This window comes from Giraffa tippelskirchi, chromosome 6 (assembly GCF_054371585.1).
Source record: "Giraffa tippelskirchi isolate mGirTip1 chromosome 6, T2T-mGirTip1v1.2.pri, whole genome shotgun sequence".
Lineage (NCBI taxonomy): Eukaryota > Metazoa > Chordata > Mammalia > Artiodactyla > Giraffidae > Giraffa > Giraffa tippelskirchi.
The window spans coordinates 170,135,144-170,152,150 of record NC_137280.1 but is presented as its reverse complement, the minus strand read 5'-3'; the positions used below and the strand labels follow the sequence as shown (position 1 = coordinate 170,152,150).

The 17,007-nt window shown below is 40.5% G+C and overlaps 1 protein-coding gene across 4 annotated transcripts in view; it reads right to left on the bottom strand.

Moving 5' to 3' along the window:
* LOC145509654 (uncharacterized) overlaps positions 1 to 17,007 on the bottom strand; it is a 641,798-nt gene that overhangs the window by 231,355 nt on the left and 393,436 nt on the right. The window lies entirely within an intron of this gene.

Below are 17,007 nucleotides of genomic sequence, written 5' to 3'. Positions count from 1 at the left end.
CATATTGGATTCCTTAAAGTGAAATGTCCCCTGACAGGTACTGAGAAATTTGTGAGGGAAATCTGTCTCAGTGAGAGCTCAGCATAGACTGGAACGTAAGATGTGGCTCTCCTGTGCTAGGTCTGTCATTGATGAATCCCCAAAAGAGAGAGCACCTCCTCAAGGCCACATAACTAATAATTTAGACTCATCTGCACATATATCTTACCTTAGGGCCTGGGCTTTCTATTCCACCAATGGTTTGCCACCTTTAGTTTTAAATATTCCCACCACACCAGAGGACTCATAGGTCTTGATAGGGTGGAAGTTTGAAATTGCTTTATGCTTTTATCTAATTTTCAGATACAATATATGTTTTCAAATATTTTTCTACTACTTCAAATCATTTGGAAATTCCTCAATACTTTTCCCCCTATCTTTCAGATATATATGTTTTCAAATTTTTTCTACTACTTAAAATCATTTGAAAATTCCTCAATATTTTTTCCCCTATCTGCTTCTTGATTCTGTCATATTCCAAAGAATAGAAGTAGATAGGTGTGTATATGCAACAGACCAAATGGTAATTTTCTCCTCCTCAGCCATTCATGCTCTGCTTTTAATATCTATTTGTGAGTATTATGCATGTATACGTGCATACAAAGAAAAAGAGGGAGTTCATTGAAGTAGGTTATTAAAGTCTCAGGAACAACAACAAAATACATGTCAGAGAGGGAGAGAGTTACACATACATATACTTTGTTGTTGTTCCTGGCACTTTAACACCCTACTTTGATTGTCCCAAATGTAATATTTTAGCTTAATATGAAGATGGCCTAGTCAGATCTAGTGGCATTCTCTGTTCCCATTATCTTCTTGTTAGCCAGTAAGCTTCATGGGTGTGGGAGAATAGCAGGCATATTTATACTATTTTTCCAATAAATTCAGCGAGCTATTGGAAGAAATGGAATAGATATTTGTCTGGGGGCTTCTTTCAGATTCACTATAATTATAGTTATGAGTACAGAACATGAAAGAGAGAAAGTGAAGTGCTCAGTCATGTCTGACTCTTTGCGGCTGCATGGACTGTAGCCCACCAGGCTCCTCCATCCATGGGATTTTCCCAGGCAAGAATACTGGAGTGGGTTGCCATTTCCTTCTCCAGGGGATCTTCCCGACCCAGGGATTAAACCCAGGTCTCCTGAATTGCAGGCATATTCTTTTCTGTCTGAGCCACCAGGGAGGCCCTATACAGAACATAGGACGCTGTTTTGGACTTATAGCATATTAAGTTCCTTGGATTTGATGACTATAAATATAACTAATGACAGGATAAGAATATCAGGAAACTTTGGACACTGAAGGGCCAAAGACCATCACAAATGACTGCAAATCATGTCAACAGGAAGTGACACATTTATTTGCTTTGAAGGTGAGGAAAAATTGGTTGGAAATCAAAGGATCTCACAAAGACCTAAGCACTAACCAGCTCTGTGGAGCGTCCTGGCGCAGTACTGCTTTCTGCCTGTAGGTGACAGCAGAGGACCCCGGGCCCTCGGAGCCCGTGGCGTATCACCCAAGGGGAGTTTAGAGATTTCAGCGGGAAGGGTATAAACTGCTGCTGCTGCTGCCAAGTCACTTCAGTCGTGTCCGACTCTCTGCGACCCCATAGACGGCAGCCCACCAGGCTCCTCTGTCCCTGGGATTCTCCAGGCAAGAACACTGGAGTGGGTTGCCATCTCCTTCTCCAAAACGGCATGAAACCACAAGGGTTTCATGTGGAAACCAAGAGGTCCACAGCTAGTTAGTCAAAAGAGCCTCAGCGCCAAGTCACTCGCACGCAGACCGTTAGGGAAATGAAGGCTGGACTGCAGTCTATTCTGTGGTGATGGAGAGTAAGGAGCCATCACAGGTCTCTGAATGGGTGGCCTAGAAACCTTGAGCTTTGAGAAAATCTTTCTCCTCTGTCTCAGACACTGGGCCAGAATGAAGGCGATCTGACTGCAAGCTCCCCGCTGACACCCATTCCTAGCGCAGGGTGGAGCGGCACTGGGCTGTTTTCCTGTTTACAACAAGGGTACCTCAACTGTTCTCCCAGCCGCGGCGTCTAGGACTCCCCCAGGCCTGGCGGCCACTAGCCGGTACCTGCTGCCCTTCTGGATGTTTCTCCACCTGACAGGGCTTGACCCCCTTCGTGGAGTTTCATTCCCAGCCCCCACCTCAGGGTCCATGTCCCCATCTGACAGGCTTTCTGGTCGTCTCCTGCCTTCACCTCACCTCACCTGTGGCATATCCTTGGTCTTCGATGGCAGTGTGCGTTGCTTTCTCTCTCTCACTTTACTTCTTAACGTGGGTCCCCCCCGGATTGATTTTTGTCTTGTCTTCCACTCAGTCCCCCTCCTGTCTTCCCAAGCCACGGGAATTAACAGTTTACCTATCTTAACTTCCCTGGTGGCTCAGATGGTACAGCGTCTGCCTACAATGTGGGAGACCCGGGTTCGATCCCTGGGTTGGGAAGAACCTCTGGAGACGGCAATGGCACCCCACTCCAGTATTCTTGCCTGGAAAATCCCATGGATGGAGGAGCCTGGTGGGCTACAGTCCACGGGGTTGCAAAGAGTCGGACACAACTGAGCGACTTAACTTTTTCACCTATCTTAACTCCAAAGGAGAGCAATGCAGGACAAAAATGAACTTTACGTATGTTAAAGGATTCTAGAATGCAAGTTATGAAAGAACGAAAAGCGTAAGGATCTTAGAAAACCTTTGCTGTTTTATATAAATATATTATGTAATCAGTTGAAAACATGAAGTATTTGGTGTTTATTAAAATCACCTGGGTTTAGGGGACTTGCCTGGCAGTTCAGTGGTTAGGACTTGGTACACTCACTGCAAGGGCCCTTGGTTCGATCCCTGGCTGGGGAACTAAAATCCCATAAGCCAAGCAATGTGGCCAAAAATAAATAAATAAATAAAATTGGAGATAACCTGAAAAGTGAAAAGATGACACACTTTATACAACAAATATTTGAATTTAAACATAAGTAATTTAATTTTCACATCCAATACTAGATTTTGCAATGCACACTTTTCCCCAACAATGCCAAAAATTAAGAAATAAGAAAAAATACATACAAGTTTAATTTATCTCCAAGCCCCTGATAATGAGAATAAAAATCACTCGTCCTCAGGATTCCCTGAAAGAAACGCGTAGGAAGCTTTGTGGAAACGATGTGCCCTTGTCTGGCTCTTGCTATGTCTTGACACGTCTCCTCTTTCAGTTTTTAGTTTGGGGCATCACTTTCTCAGCAGTAACTGAGCTTTGTTTTTTTATAAATGTTTGCCATTTTCAAAACATAAATTGCTTTGCACACAGTCATGTTTGATCCATCTGCTCTGACTGCTGTTGACCAGGCCATCCCTGAGTGGAGTTTCGTAGCCAAAGACTCACACATCCTACCTGCACTGCAGATTGTGGCAGAATTCTGCAATGATCACAGTGATGCAGCTTTTTAGTGGATGGGCTTTAGAACAAAAGTCCTCTTTATATCATGTGGTTTGGGGACTTGGCAGTTAAAGCCTGAACACTTCCTGTAACGTCCAGGTTCCTAGATCCTCCTAGAGACTAGATTGTCCTACAGAAAGAAGGAGCGTGAACTCTGTAATTAGACAAACCTAGATTTGTATTCATGTTCCACTGTTTACAATCTGAGTGATGCTAAGCAAGCTTTTTCACCTTTCTGAGCTTCTGCTTCCTCTTCCCCATGATGGGAATGCTGCCTTAGAGTAGGATCTCTTAACCTTGGCACTCCTGCACTTCTTTGTGTCGTGAGTGGTCCTGTGCACTGCGGGGTATGTGGCAGCATCCTTAGCCCCTCTCCCCACTAGATACCAGTAGTATGTCTCTAGTTGTGACAACCAAGAATCTCTCCAGACTTTGCCCAGTGGACCCAGCATTAGAAATTACCTCTGGTTGACAAACACTGCCCTACAAAACATGATGATTAAAAATAATATTTGTGAAGTGCTTCGTCTATGGAAATAACTAGTTATTAACTGGCACCCTCTTGGATGTCATTTTCAACTCTGACTTGAGTTAGTATTTTGGGTACTTAGAATAAAACTACACAGATCAATGAGATAGGAGCCAGGAGCCCGGTGATCGTAAGAAGGATATAAGGGGTCACTGAGCTGGAGTCAGGCATGAAGGCAATCATGATAATAGATGTTGGGGGCAGAGATTATAGAGTCATGCTGAACATTTGAATTACTGATATCTCCACCAGCCTCTTTTAATTAGGCAGAGAGGAGAGGAGTGGTTTTTTGTTTGTTTGAGAAGGGGGCAAATGATTTAATTTGGGAGGACCGGGGCAACCTGGATATATGGCATTCATCAATGATCAATACTGCTGAGTTTCTAAAAGAAACAAGCAAACAAATGAGGGCCATCCAGGAGGTTGTCTTCCTGGAAGAAACACATATTGCAACCCAGGATCTGTTATTCTTTCAGCAAGATCTTAAAAATGCCTCCCAAGAGAAAGCTCAGTTTTTAACTGTCTCCTCTCCATTGTTATGTTATTGCGTATTGGGTAATATTTCAACATGATTTACAATGTGGTATATGAATTATTAGCTGAGGAATCCAGAAATCTGTGCCCATATTCTCCTCTGCAACTATAAATACTTCCCTGGAAATCTTTGTGGCGATACACACTCTATGCTCTGGGTATTGCTCTGTGTAGTGTGGACGGTTCTATAAATCACCTTGAAAGGAAAAGGGTAGTAACTGTGAGTCATGGCACCACATGCCGCTATAAACAAACTGGGGTGGCCTCAGGGACATCTTGAAGTCATTCAGAAGTGTTTTGTGAGGTCACCTGTCCTGTTAGATGCATATTCTTATTAATGGTTTCTCTGCCTTCTATTTTATTTATTTTTTTTTTTTTTGAGAGGAGATGAAGAGGAACTGGTGGGGAAGAAGTCGGGGGAGTGGAGGCAGGGGGAAGATGCGTCAGCATTGGCAATTAAATTTATTAACTCAATTACCTGGGGTACCAATAAAAGCTATAATCATGAGGCCATCTAAAAGGCATTAGCTGTTTTACTGCTAATGGGGCCCTTGCCAACATGAAATGGAACCAGATGCTCTTGGTGGGTGCTGGCAGCTGTTTGGTAGCACAGAATCAAATAGGTTGCACTCGGGTAGGGCATCTGGACTAACGACAAACATGCTTTGTATTTGTAGAGTGTCTTTATTCAAGGAATAGCAATCCATGCTTTGCAAAAAAAAAAAAAGAATACATGAACCCTTATGGGTTTCCCCTGGGGAGAGAGCTATAAAGACAGGACAATCATTTTATGGATGGCAAGAACTAAACACAAAAGCCCATAGAGGTGTGCCTTCACAGGCCATCCAGGACAGACTGAGCTCTCACATCTTAGCTGTCACATGCCCCAGGGCTTCCTTGTCCCTCCCAGCTCTGCAGCTCAGGCCACTCAAGAAGTTTCAGCACCCACTTTGAATCTATCAAACAAAGTATCCAGACAGCTGCTCAGGAAGAGACATCAACTCTGTCCTCTGAGGTCTAGAATTCTATAAACAATTACAGGGTGACCCTTTGACTGCTAAGACTTCAGGGATGGCATCTGAGTATTTCGATCTTTCTTTTTTCATTTACCATGCATCTATTAACAATATGTGAAGTGGTAAACCCTGAGTTGGAGAAATAAAGTCATGGAAAACAGTATTGTCCCACACAGAGCTCTCAGGACACAGTGAAAAACAAAAATAAAACACAGCTGGCATTCATAATACCTCTAGGCAATTGTGATGGGCACATACAGTCTGACATATTTGCGGATGCATAGGAGAGATCTTTTGGAAGTCAGGAGAAAGGCATGACCAAGCTAGATCATAATGAATATCAAGAGATAACCAGGTAAAGAATGAAGAATATAGATGATGTCGTATGAATGGCAGATACGTCTAAAGATCTAGCGGCACAAAAGCATTTTCCATTCTAAGAACAGCAAATGGTTCCAGAATTTAGGAGATAGGAAAGACGAGGAAGAAAGGGAGAATACAGAAAGATGAATTGAAGAATTATGTAAAGGACTAGATTGTCACAGGCACACGAAGGACTTCAGATTGTGTGCTTTAGGACAGCTAAAGGTTAAAAGACAAGATTTTTCCCTTCATAAAGGTCATATTGCTGGCATTCTGAAAATGATTAAAACTGGAATAGAGGCCAGCACACAGCAGCTGCAGTAATCCATAACTGAGTATCAGCGTGCGAGAAAAATGGAAGGATTTTAGAAACACACAGCAGGTGGGATCCTCGAGACCTGATTATTTGGAGGAGGACACCGAGTGATCTGAACTGACCTGCACTCCCTGCTAGAGCTGGTCTATTTCTGAGTCTCTCTTACTCGGAAGCGTAGCCACTGGGGTCCTAACCCACAGTGACTTCAGTGCGCCAGGGACATGCCTATTTGACAGTCCTCGAACTACAATATTTCCTCCTGGGCCATCATGGCTGTCAAAGGTAAGGCCCAGATAAAGTTACACTTACGATTTCAGGAAAAATGTTAACCTTCCATTTCTTAGAGACGGAAAGCTCCTTTTTTGATATTTATCAGTTATATAAACCTTGAAGATTGTTCAACAGTTTAATAGACTGTAAAACAATTGACAAGGCTGAAGAATCTCCACGTGCTCTTCCTGCTTATGGCTATATTGCAGTGATGGCTCTGGCAGGGCAAGGATGGAGACAGGTAATGATGTTGATATTTTTTAACCTCTGCTTTCCATCCATGGGGTCGCAAAGAATCGGACATGAGTGAGCAACCTTCGCATCACTTTCCATAAAGAGGGCTTCCCAGGTGGCGCTAGTGGTAAAGAACCCACCTGCCAATGCAGGAGGCAAGAGAGATGCAGGTTCAATAAAGAAGGTACTTCTAATGAAGAATATGAAAGGGCTCACCTTGCTATCTATCATCTTTTCAGTAGCATTGTTTGCTATACTAGGATTAAAATGAAAGAAATTGTATCCAACCAGAAGATACAGTGCTTCCCTGGTGGCTCATGGGACTAAACAACAGAAGATAGAATAATTGATTTGGTTGATATTTCTTTGTTAATTATTGATAAAGAGGTAGAGTTAAACATTTTGAATATTTGTCATACTGGTTATCTTCTTCAATGATTACCTGTTTTTATTTGTGGTGCTTTTTCCTGGAGGGAGAAATGGCAACCTACTCCAGTACTCTTGCCTGGAGAATCCCACGGACAGAGGAGCCTGGCGGGCTACAGTCCGTGGGGTCACAAAGAGTCAGCCATGACTGAGTCACTGCACACACTGCATTTGGTTCTTTTTACTTACACATTTTCTTTTCTTAAATTTTTTCTGGTGGACACACCTCAAGGTGACCTTCAATAAGTCATGTCCTTAAACAATCCCCTCCTAATAGAATATGAGAAAAGTGATGGGATTACACTGCATTATGTAAGACTGTTGTAGCAGATGGAAGTGAAATTCCCCACAGCATTGAAGAAGTAAGTCACCATGTTGCAAGAGGGCCTTTAAGAGGGTCGTGTGTGAAGGAATTGCTGGTGGCATCTGGGAGCTGAGATTGTTTCCTGGTTGACAGTTTGCAAGAAAATAGGGATTTACATCCTGCAACCAAATGGAATTGAATTTTGCCAGCAACTACATGAGCTCCAGAACACAGCAATATGACACCTTGATGGCAGCCTTGTGAGAGTCAGAGAGTGAGGGGAGAATGTTTTATGCCTGGACTCCTAAACCACGAAACCCAGATGGCAAATGTACATTGCATTAAGCTGCAAAGTCTGTGGTAATTTATTTCCCTGTAATAGGTAACTAATGACAACTATAATTACGATAGTTGTCATTTGATCAAATCTATTTTTTTCCTGTGATTTTTCCCACTGCTTTAATTATGCAGAAATTTGTGGCTCATATCAAGGTCATGAAATAGTCATCTACTGGTATGTTCAAGTTCAGAATAAGTGACTGGTATTTGCTCAAAAAGAAAATTAAAGAAGCCTCCTCATTACCAATTCATCCATTTTTTCATTCACTTATTCATCCCAATAAAACTACCAACCTCCTTAACATCAATTAAATACAAAGTACATCATAAATAAGCCACAATTCTATCTTTGAGAGGTTGTGGTCAGGTGCAGATAGGGACTGACTGTAAACAAATATTTTCTCTACAATTTGATAACAACTTCAGTGGAAGCATATATAATAATTACTATCAATATCTAAAACAAAATTATTTTTCTGAGTGAAAAATAATGCAGGGAGATTTGAAGAAGAGGTATTTTTGACCTAAATCTCAAAGTATGAATATGAGTTCATATTCAGGAGTTCATATTCATGAGTTCAATACAGGAAGAAGGAAAAAAACAAACCAAAACCAAACCTGTACAAAGGTATGAAAACATTTCAACTAGATTTTAAGCTCCATGAGTGTGAATCCGTTCCTGACTTTGCCACTTTCACATCCCCAGCACCTACACTTCTGCTCACCCTAATAAATCAATATGTTCCGAATACATGAAAAATGAAGACATGTAATCATGTAAGAAATAATCACAGGTGTTCAGGAAACAGAAACAGGTTTGCTGTGACTGGACCGTGACGGGCGGGGGTTAGTGACCGGAGTGAGTGACGGCGGTCTGGGGAAGGAAGAGCCCGGTTTATGAGGAGGCCTTATGTCTTCCCAGTGGCTCAGGTGGTAAAGAATCTGCCTGCAATGCAGGAGACCCGGGTTCGATCCCTGGGTCGGGAAGGTACCCTGGAAAAGGGAATGGCTCCCCACTCCTGTATTCTTGCCTGGAGAAGTCAATGGACAGAGGAGTCTGGTGGGCTGCAGTCCATGGGGTCACAAAGAGTTGGACACGACTGAGCGACTGATATTTTTTTTTCACATTTGATATGTATTCTTATCATATGTTAAATAGAATGACTGGCCACTTTTATTTGTATTCATTTTGTACAAAGCTTTTAAATGTGACAGTAGAAAGATAAAAATATTGATTTCTTTTTTACATAAAAATTCACTGTTAAATTTTTCTTCTGACAATAAGCCAAACATACAGTCAGGATGACATGGTTTTAGTGTACCCAATATTCATCGCAACACTGTTTATAATAGCCAGGACATGGAAGCAACCTAGATGTCCATCAGCAGACGAATGGATAAGGAAGCTGTGGTACATATACACAATGGAATATTACTCAGCCATTAAAAAGAATACATTTGAATCAGTTCTATTGAGATGGATGAAACTGGAGCCCATTATACAGAGTGAAGTAAGCCAGAAAGAAAAACACCAATACAGTATGCTAATGCATATATATGGAATTTGAAAGATGGTAACGATAACCCTATATGTGAGACAGAATAAGAGACACAGATGCATAGAACAGTCTTATGGACTCTGAGGGAGAAGGTGAGGGTGGGACGTTCTGAGAGAATAGCATTGAAACATGTATATTATCATATGTGAAACAGAACACCATTCCAGGTTCGATGCATGAGACAAATGCTCAGGGCTGGGGCAATGGGATGACCCAGAGGGATGGGATGGGGAGGGAGGTGGGAGGGGGGTTCAGGATGGGGAACACATGTAAACCCATGGCTGATTCATGACAATGTATGGCAAAAACCACTACAATATTGTAAAGTAATTAGCCCCCAACTAAAATAAATAAATTTAAAAAAAAAAGAGAGAGAAAGACAAATAAACTCTTACCCTCTCTAGCAAAAAAAAAAAAGATGACATGGTTTTAAAAGCATTGGCAGGGGTGTCAACATAGGTAAACTGTATAAAACAACGTAAGACTGCTGTGCCAGCACCAAGGGAGTCTGGTACCTGGATTCCTGCACTGCAAGGCTTTGTCATTTCTAGATTCTGTTGACTTTAGCAATGCCAACAAGCTTAATCTGTGGTCCTGACCTTGTTCTATAAAACCTTCAGGGTAACGTGGGATCTATGTCAAGTGTTGGTGTTTCCAATGGTGGCCATACAGTTTGCAGGCCATTTTAAAATTATTGACGTGGTTCCCTGTGTTGTTCTTTCTGATACAATTTCTCAGGAATGACTACCATAATTATCATCTTCTTGATTCTTAGAATCTGGAGTTGAGAAGCACTGAGCACTTACTACATTATGAAGACAGACTTGAAAGAAACTTGTAATGATACAGTTCCTCTCTTCTGTGCTCCCTAGGAATTGAGTTGAGACCAGAAATTTCCTGGGGCTTCCCTGATAGCTCCGTTGGTAACGAATCCACCTCTAATGCAGGAGACCTGGTTCGATTCCTGGGTCAGGAAGATCCCTTGGAGAAGGGATAGGCTACCTATGCCAGTATTCTTGGGTTTCCCTTGTGGCTCAGCTGGTAAAGAACCCGCCTGCAATGCTGGAGACCTGGGTTCAATCCCTGGGTTGCGAAGATATCCTGAAGAAGGGAAAGGCTACCCACTCCAGTATCCTGGCCTGGAGAATTCTATGGACTAGCCCATGGGGTCACAAAGAGTCAGATATGACTGAGTGACTTTCACTTTCATAGTATATTATAATTAAATATGATAATATCCCCATATATATTCCTAGAGAATGTTAAATTCCTCTAAAATATTGTATTAGTCATGGTTTACCTCAGTTAAGGTGCCACAGTTTGAGTACAAGAAAGCTACTGCTCTAATCTGAAGAAATGCTGTGATGCATTATAATGATATACAAAGCAATAAATGAAAACCATATTTAATCTGGATGAGGATAAATGCTAATAAAAGAGACTTAACTCTCAAACTAATTGAGGAGTGTTAGCTGAGCCAGTATTATTGTGCAAAATAATTACATACAGATTCTCAATGACGTAAATAAAATAAGCAAAGGTCCAAAGCACTATGGAAAGTATCTGAGGCAGTGAATCTAGGTAAATGGGTAACACAGTTAAAACTTATTTTTAAAATGAAAAAACCAAAATGAAAAACATAAAATTTAAAGACAAATATTCTTAAGTGAAAGGGGTATATTATATTTGAGTATGAAGTAATTTACTCAAAGTAAAATACAAACCTGCAACAACTGTTTATGAAACAGACTAGAACATAAAAAGATGATATTTAAGTATATTTTAAACTATATTGAATACATTAGCATCATGCTTATTTATTTAAGGAATGCTATTTATCTTTAGATATTGTTTATTGTTATTTTACAAAGCAGCATTTTGTGATTTAAACATCAGATTGAAAGTTGTCTAAGTAATCACCTTGGTAATACCACATTGTATTACATGGTCTATAAATCATTTAGAAAATTCTTACCTGACCTTTTTGGTTTAGTTGCCATCTAGTGGATTTGCTACTTAAAGATATAGGTAAATTGATGTATTTATAGCAATCATATCCCAATTAACTGTAGACTAACCAATATGTTTAGAATTGTATTTATTTTATTTGCATCTTTGCATCATTCAGTAACTGTGTTGTCACTATGCACTCAGTACCTATTTGTTGCAGTATTGAAGATTATATCTCTTATGTCAAAGATTCATCCACTAATGCTTAATTGGTATTTCATCTAAAGGCATCAGTGTAAATTTAGTTATAAAATTTACAATTTTATCAATAAAGTAAGAACTGCACAATGGAATATTACTCAGCCATAAAAAAGGGACGCATTTGAGTCAGATCTAGTGAGGTGGTTGAACCTAGAGCCTGTTATACAGAGTGAAGCAAGTCAGAAAGAGAAAAACAAATTTCATGTATTAACATATAATACGGAACCTAGAAATGGCATGGATGAACATATTTGCAGGGCAGGAATAGAGACGCAGATACAGAGAATAGACACTAGACACAGCAGGGGAAGGAGAGGGTGGGACAAGCTGGGAGAGCAGCCTTGCCATGTATACACGACCGTGTGTAAAACAGGCAGCCAGTGGGGAGCTGCCGTGTAACACAGGGAGCCTACCCAGTGCTCTGTGATGACGTGGAGGGTGGGAGGGGGGGAGGTGTGTGTGAGGGAGCCTCAAAAGGGAGGGTTTATATGTATACATATAGCTGATTCATGCTCTATGACAAAGTCAATACAATATGGTAGAACAATTATCTTTCTTTTTTAAAAAAATAAATAAATACTCCAACTGTACCAAAGAAATGTAGAAAAATAACCTAGTTTTAAAAAAGATTCAGGATTTTTTTTTTTCAATTACAAGAAAAAAGGTTAAGGGAGTTTTGACATTTATCTGTATCTAAGGTAATGGTTATAGATATTAAACTTTTTAAGAATTTGACATATTAGTCTGTTTTTCCCTCACCAAGTATTATGTAAGTCTATGCAGTTTAAGTTTGTAAACATTCCACTCAAAAAAGAACGAGTGAACATTATCAACACATGATTTTGTTCCATGTGTCTTTTTTAATTTCATAAAATAGTCAAAAGCTTCAAAGAAATGAAAGTTTTCTAATGGTCATGACTATAATAAAACAAAACAAAATACACAAAGCTAATTTCTTCACAGCTAACATTTTGTGCCACGAAGCTAAACAACTGAGTTAAGATGATGTGAATTTGAAGACACTGCTGTGCCCAGAAGAACCACAACTTGCAGAAGAAAGTTTTATGCTCATCCTTCCTTCATCAGGAGTTTTGGTTGGAGGCTTTACCTCTCTTTTTCTTTTTCTCCCTCCTTACCTTCCTTTGTCCTCCTTTTTCTCCACACTAAATCCCCCAAATCTGGGATTGATGTAGTGGTTAAATTGGCTTCATTTTAAAGTTTATGCTTTGTTGGGTTTGCTTTGTTTTACTAGGGAGCAGAAGTTAAGACTTCGAATATTTTTATAGTGCTGGATATTAGGCTTTCATATTTGAATGGAGTCTAAAGTTGTTTTGTTCTTTTCCCTGTTGATGATAGAGTTGTTCATATGCTAGAGTATAATGGGAAGTTAATACTCGACTTCTGTTCTGTTAATACTCTACTTCAGTCCAGTTGCCAAATAAGCCTCTTTGAATCTTTTCACCATCAGTAGAATAAAAACATCTTCACAAACACACTGGCAGGCTTTCCTGGTGGCTCGGTGGTAAAGAATCTGCCTGCCAGTGCGTGAGACATGGGTTCAATCCCTGACCCAGCAAGATCCCACATGCCAAAGAGGAGCTAAGTCCACCGTCACAGCTCTTGAGCCTGTGCTGTGGGGCCCGTGTGTGAAGCAAGAGGAACCACTGCAATGAGAAGCCTGTGATCACCACTGAAGAGTAGACCCCTGCTCCCCACGACCAGAGCAAGCCCGTGCAGCAAGACCCAACACAGCCAAAACCAGAGACAAACGGAGGAAATTATACTAAAAACAAAAAACAGACTGGCTACTTATTGAGGACAATCCCTGAAGTGTAGATCTTAAAGCGTTAACAGATAAAAGAGGATAAGGAGAACCCCAATCTAACATTCTCTTCTAGCCAAATAAGAAAACAAAGAAGCGAACAAGGTGGGGGAAGCCTCCCCAGTGCTTCTCTGAATGAAGCAAGGAGTTCATCCCTTTGTTTCTCTTTCTTGGAAACTTCATAGATGCTATCTCCACAGTCCATAAAGGCTTTAGGACTGGGGCCAGAATTCAGGGGATAAGCTAATAAATCTAGGTCCAAATCTCCTTTCAAAATTACATTCAGACATCACATGTCTGGAGTTCTCATTTTGCATTATCATAATACAGCATAACTGTGCCATGGTGTCATGTATAATACATATTTACATAATTAAATTTCCCTACGGTTTTCATAGCCGTGATGAGGATTACTGAATAAAAAACACTTTACGCAACAGTTACAAAGAATTGTTTTTACTACTGAATGAATTAATATAACGCCTAATAATTTTTTCATTACTAATAAGGATCTATTAAAGAAACTCTTAAAATCTTGTGGTTATATGAGTTTGACTATAAGTGAGGTCATATAGCATGTGATATCTGTGTCTAGCTTATTTCATTTAACACAATGCCTTCCAGGTCCATTCATGCTGTCACAAACGGCAAGATTTCCTTCTTGTTTTTAAGACTGAGTAATATTACATTCTGGGCTTCCCACATGGTGCTAATAGTAAAGAACCAGAGTGCCAGTGCAGGAGATACAAGAGAGGCAGGTTTGATCCCTGGGTCAGGAAGACCCCCTGGAGGAGGGCATGGCAACCCACTCCAGTGTTCTCACCGAGAGAATCCCATGGACAGAGGAGTCTGGTAGGCTACCATCCACAGAGTTGCACAGTCAGACACAACTGAAGTGACTCAGCATGCACACATGTACAATATTACATTCTATCTATTGAACAATCAATCAATCTATCTATATATATATATCATACTTTATTTATCCATTCATCTATTGATGGACATTTCAGTTGTTTATAGAGAGTGGAGAGTTAGGAGATCACATTTAAACATCACAAAATATCAATTGTACAAGGTAAGTTGATATCTACTCTACAACATACTGCTTATAACTAACAATACTATTGTTAGTTATATACTATTGTATACTTAAATTTTTCTAAGAGGGTAGATCTTATGTTAAATATCATAATTACACATGCACAAATAATACTAATAAAGGGGAGTGGGAGTAAATTTTGGGAGGTGATGGATATGTTTATTGCCTTGATAGTGGTAATGGTTTCATGGTATATACTTGCCTGCAAACTCATAGAGTTTATACCTATTCAATAGGTATACCTTTTTATTTGTTAAACATACCCCAATTAAGTGGTTTAAAAAGATATCCTCTGATTGATTATGAAATACTTATGCTTCCCTGTAATTATTACCTTGCATGACCTTCCTAAACCGAATCTGACTTTGGTCTTGTAATTGTTTTGGTCTTTTGGATAATGGGTCAATATCAAACATGACAAAGGATCAGAGACTTGAAAAATGCTTCCTTATTGTTACACCGGGGATAGCCTAACACATACTGAGAGATATGTGGTCCAGTCAGCCCCCTGCTCTTACACGTAACATCAGTTGACAAAGCAGCACTTGACAAATGACCAACATTTGACTGCAGATACATGAGAAAACATATCTAATACCCGCAGAAGGACCACCTAGCTGCAAATTGAGGGCCCACAAAATTGTGAGCTAAATAAATGTTTGGGTTTTTTTGCTAGTAAAAGTTAACGCGGTTTATTATGCAGAAAAAATGCTAACTGATACAAAAAATTGCTGTCAGAAATGAGGTACTGCTGTAATAAGAGCGTGAAACACGTGACACTGGCTTTGGGACCACGTGGCAGGCAGTAGCAACGAGGAAACTGTTCATGCAGTCTGGAAATCAGTGGGAAAACTGCTAGTAAAGGCTGAAAATACTGGTGAGGAAGTTGTGATTGGAGGCTAGAAAAATGGTGACTTGTGTTTATCTGTAACAAACAGCTGGCAAAACTGTCACTTGTGATATTTTGGAATCTCAGAAAAGTATCTAAAACTTTTTTTGGGTCTAAAACTTTTTTTAGAAAGGATATTTAAGACATGTGTTAGATATTCTGAACCATATAAAATAAAACATAATAACAGGTTAAGCTGAACAGGGAACAATTTACAATGTGCAAGCAAAATTGAGAGGGAATACAGAGGGACAGGACTTGGCTGCATTCAGTTCAGTTCAGTTCAGTTGCTCAGTCGTGTCCGACTCTTTGCGACCCCATGAATTGCAGCACGCCAGGCCTCTCTGTCCATCACCAACTCCCGGAGTCTACCCAAACCCATGTCCATCGAGTCGGTGATGCCATCCAACCATCTCATCCTCTGTCGTCCCCTTCTCCTCCTGCCCTCAATTCTACCCAGCATTAGGGTCTTTTCCAATGAGTCAACCCTTCGCATGAGGTGCCCAAAGTATTGGAGTTTCAGCTTCAACATCAGACCTTCCAATGAACACCCAGGATTGATCTCTTTTAGGATGGATTGATTGGATCTCCTTGCAGTCCAAGGGACTCTCAAGAGTATTCTCCAATACCACAGTTCAAAAGCATCAATTCTTCGGCGCTCAGCTTTCTTCACCGTCCAACTCTCACATCCATACATGACCACTGGAAAAACCATAGCCTTGACTAGACGGACTTTTGTTGGCAAAGTAATGTCTCTGCTTTTAAACATGCTATCTAGGTTGGCCATAACCTTCCTTCCAAGGAGTAAGCGTCTTTTAATTTCATGGCTGCAATCACCATCAGCAGTGATTCTGGAGCCCAAAAAAATAAAGTCTGACACTGTTTCCACTGTTTCCCCATCTATTTCCCATGAAGTGATGGGACCAGATGCCATGATCTTAGTTTTCTGAACGTTGAGCTTTAAGCCAACTTTTTCACTCTCCTCTTTCACCTTCATCAAGAGGCTCTTTACTTCTTCTTCACTTTCTGCCATAAGGGTGCATTAGGAAATAAAATTAGCTTTCAATTCATTCTCCCTAGCTTATAAATGTTTTTTCAAAGAAAATACAGTCTGAGGAGAGGTTTTCAGGCAAAGATAAGAACCATAAACTTCTGTTCAGACTTCTAAACTATTTAAGTCAGTGCCTAGTAGACGCTATACACAAGGGCTTCTTGACCTCAGCACTGTTGATGTTTGGGACCACATTAGTGTTTATTGTGGGGAGTGTCTTGTGCCTTAAAAGATGTTTAAGAACATCCCTGGCCTTCACCCACGAGGTGACCTAATACTACCCTCTCTCTAACTGTAATAACCGAAGAATGTCTGTAGACATCTTCAGATGTCCCCTAACGCACAAAAACACCTTCGCTGAGAGCCAGTAAGTCAGACAAAAGCAATTCTGAGGATCTTCATGCCATTTTCCACAGAAGCATGAAATGGCTAAGGTGAAGAGAGGCCTGTCTCAAAAAGAACTGCTGTCGTTTCTTCAGTTGAATAGGATGGGCCATGATCTGATGGCCCATCTGTAATTTGTAATTCCACAAATTTTTAAGAGAGTTGTATTAATAA